Source organism: Chrysemys picta, unplaced genomic scaffold (assembly GCF_011386835.1).
Source record: "Chrysemys picta bellii isolate R12L10 unplaced genomic scaffold, ASM1138683v2 scaf4478, whole genome shotgun sequence".
Classification (NCBI taxonomy): Eukaryota; Metazoa; Chordata; order Testudines; family Emydidae; genus Chrysemys; species Chrysemys picta.
Window position 1 is genome coordinate 1 of NW_027057178.1, and position 3,379 is coordinate 3,379.

A 3,379-nucleotide genomic window follows, 5' to 3' on the forward strand; every position below is an offset into this window, starting at 1 on the left:
GTCAGTGGAGTTACCTTGACTTTACACCAATATAACTGATCAGATTCTGGCTCTAATCATTCAGTCCAGCTGTCCCTGAGTCAAAACTCCCACGGAAGGCAAGGGGAGCAATCAGCATGCAAGAATGGTAGGACCGAGTCCTACGTGTTAAGAACTCTCCTTACCAGTTTGCTGGTGGACACACTGAACTCGTGGAAAACATATGCTACCATATCCCATTCTACACAATTCTCCACACTTCCTGAACTGAGCAGCCTCCTGATGAAATGAAGAACTGCCTTCCTCACCTGCAAGGGTAGAGATTACACACAAGAGTTCTTGTTATCCCTTCTGCCTGAAATAGGAGATAGGATATGAGAGTCCTTATGCTTTTGAGTTTATCTCCTTAGATTATAAACATGGCTACATTTAACACAGGCAGGAGAATGACATGCCTTCTCTAGTCTGCAGTCTCTCCTCTGGATCTGAATGAAAGCTCCACCCAGATATCCATTCATCCCATATCATTGAAAAAAATTGAAATATTTCACTGCTCCACACACAATCTTACCTTAGCATTCTGATCACTGAGAGTGGATTTCACTGCCTTCACAATCAGAAACTTTTTAACTTTTGTCTCGGGCACTGAAAGATAAGGAGAGGTGTACAGTACTTTTTTGTTCCACTCACTCACTTTCCACATTGGAATTAATCCTGGATTTCAAAGGGCCCTATTTAAGAATAGTACCGAGCTTCTCTCATCTACAGAATCAGTGGGAAAAACATAGGACCAGACTCTGGTCTCAGTTACACCAGTGTAAATCTAAAGTAATTCCACTTCTATAATGAGTGCCATCATACTACCATGATGGAAATCTTATAAAAGCGTTAGATAGACTGAGGTCATTGAAGTTAATCTGTGTTTACACCAGTATAACAGAACTCAGAATCTATAGTGTATAATACTGACGAATATCGAGTCAGGAGTCCTATTTTATTTGTATCTGATTATTGTTAACATGCATTAGCCCCAAGTTAACTTCTGTATTTGAAGTTGAAAAATATCTTGGGCTACATTCAGCACTTAGTTGAACCTGTTGATTTCTGGGTGGCCATAGGGGGGTAATTTAGGGCAGCATTTGGTCCCTTAGTGGAGATCCAAACCACTGGTGACTGTGTGTTATAGAGACTCTGTGCCCCATTTGCAGAGGCGATGAGTCTGTTACAGCCCTGCCGTGCCTACAAAGCCTTGGTTCTTTAGCTCAATCTATAGTAGCTCATGCTTTTAGCTCTGAATCAGGGCCGGCTTTAGGCCGATTCCCCCGATTCTCCTGTGCCTAAGAGGGCCCTGCACTCCACGCCTAACAGGGCCCCGTGCCCAGTGGCCTTTTCAATTTTTACTCACCCAGCGGCGCTCGGGGTCTTTGGCGGCACTTCAGTGGCGGGTCCTTCACTCCCTCCGGCTCTTCGGCAGCACATGAAGGAGCCACTGCCGAAGTGCCACCGAAGACTCGGAGCGAATGAAGGACCTGCTGCCAAAGACTCGGAGCGCCGCCTGGTGAGTACAAGTCCCACGAATCAGACCCCGCACTTCCTAAAGCCGGCCCTGCTCTGGATGTCCCCAACTTAACCCTCAGCATGTTGGCCAAGAGGGCAGCTGGCACAGTTGCTCCTGTGTTACTTACAGTCGGCACCAACAATGGCACTGAGCAGATTCAAAGAGGCCACACGAACAGCCTCATTCTCAATCTCCAGCTGCGAGTGCAGAAATGCTATCAGATCATCAGGAGAAGAACGGGCTGCAAGGGAACAAATCACGTCCTCACTGACAACAGAACTCTTATTCTTACCATACCTGACAAAGGAAGTTACAAGGAAACCACTGTGCAACTCAGAGTCTCTTCCCCTTACCTAGCAGAACTACACAATCCAACAACTCTGCGTGATTTTCCGTGCTGAGCGGCTTAGCTTGAGAACAGATCTGTGGGAAGAAGGGAAATGGTCAAAGAAAAACTAATCAGAAGCAATTGAAAAGAAAAGGTTCAATTAATTTCTAAGCTTCCACTTCCTACTTGTCCAAATAGAGGTCTGAACCCCAGGTAGATGGTACTGAATGCACAGCAAGAATCAAACACAATGACCAATACATTCGATAAGAGAAGCTAAAGGGTTTTGAGCAGCAGAGCTGATCGAATCAAGACACAGCCACAGTTTTTACTATACAACTCTGACTCCCCTGATAATCAGCTTATGGTGAAATTGCTTTACAAACTGAGCTGGATATTAGCTAAGAAAATGAGACCGCTACCTGCTTACTCTTGAGCCTGCAGAAATCAGTAAGGCATGAGGAGGTCCCCAGGCTCTGCACTATCATTCGATAGATTTTTATTGTTAATATGCTTCAGATCTGCTGTGCCTAAGCTCAAGGGATCCAAGCAAAACCACCCCTCACCTGGTTGTGCAGAGCACTGCAGATGGCTTGAAACTTCTCTTTAGGTAGAGGGATCTTATATTCAAAAGAGACCTCCAAGAGCTGGCTCAGACTCTGCAACAGAGGGTGAAAGTCAGATGGTGGCACACACAGGAGCAATATGTAGTGACTGAAGCAGCTTCAGGGGATTCCTAGATTCCAAGGCTGGAACGGATTATTGCCATCATCTAGTCTGACCTCCGGTACAACACAGGCCATAGACCTTGCCCAGAATAATTCCCAGAGCAGAGCTTTTAGAAAAACATCCCAATCTCAATTTAAAAACTGTCAGTGAGGGAGAATCCACCTCGGCCCTTGGTAAATGGTTCTAATGGTTAATTATTTCACCATTAAAAATGTACGCCGTATTTCCAGTCTGAATGTGTCTCGCTTCAGTTTCTAGCCATTGGATCAAGTTACACCTTTCTCTGCTCAACTGAAGAGCCCATTATAAAACATGAATCCCTCACGTAAGATATTATAGACTGTCATTAAGTCACCCTGTCACAGGATAGGTCCACCCAGTCAGGTTGGTACCAGGTTGTGGAGGAACTGAAGTAGATCTGGGGCGGCCCAACTGGCCTAGTCTCCCTAGCCACCGCAGCAGTCCTGGCTCCTAGGGCAGCGTAGCCTAATGGTCAGGATCAGGGCAGCAGCCCTTCGGTGAGGGTCCATGGCCCAACAGCACAAGTCACTAGGGCTGCCCTTCTGGGTGTGGCAGTGCGGCCTAGTGGCCAGAGTCAATGGAACCGCCCTTGGCCGCAGGGCAATGCGGCCTAGTGGCCAGAGTCAATAGAACCACCTTTTGCAGCAAGGAAGTGTTGCCTAGGTCAGCCCTTCTCCACTGGCTCCTACCTATTCCACAGGTCCCAGCCCAGGGCCCTGTCTTGCCGCAGGGGTATCTGCCTCCAACTCAGCTGGGATCCTTCC

The 3,379-nt window shown here is 47.0% G+C and overlaps 1 long non-coding RNA gene across 1 annotated transcript; it reads right to left on the reverse strand.

Annotated features, from left to right (window-relative positions):
* Positions 1-1,664: 1,664 nt before the first annotated feature.
* Positions 1,665-3,011, reverse strand: LOC135980571 (uncharacterized). The gene is made up of 3 exons (XR_010597578.1): positions 2,432-3,011; positions 1,891-1,960; positions 1,665-1,778 (listed from the first exon to the last, which is right to left on the reverse strand). It is a non-coding gene; the product is annotated as an uncharacterized LOC135980571 (long non-coding RNA).
* Positions 3,012-3,379: the final 368 nt, after the last annotated feature.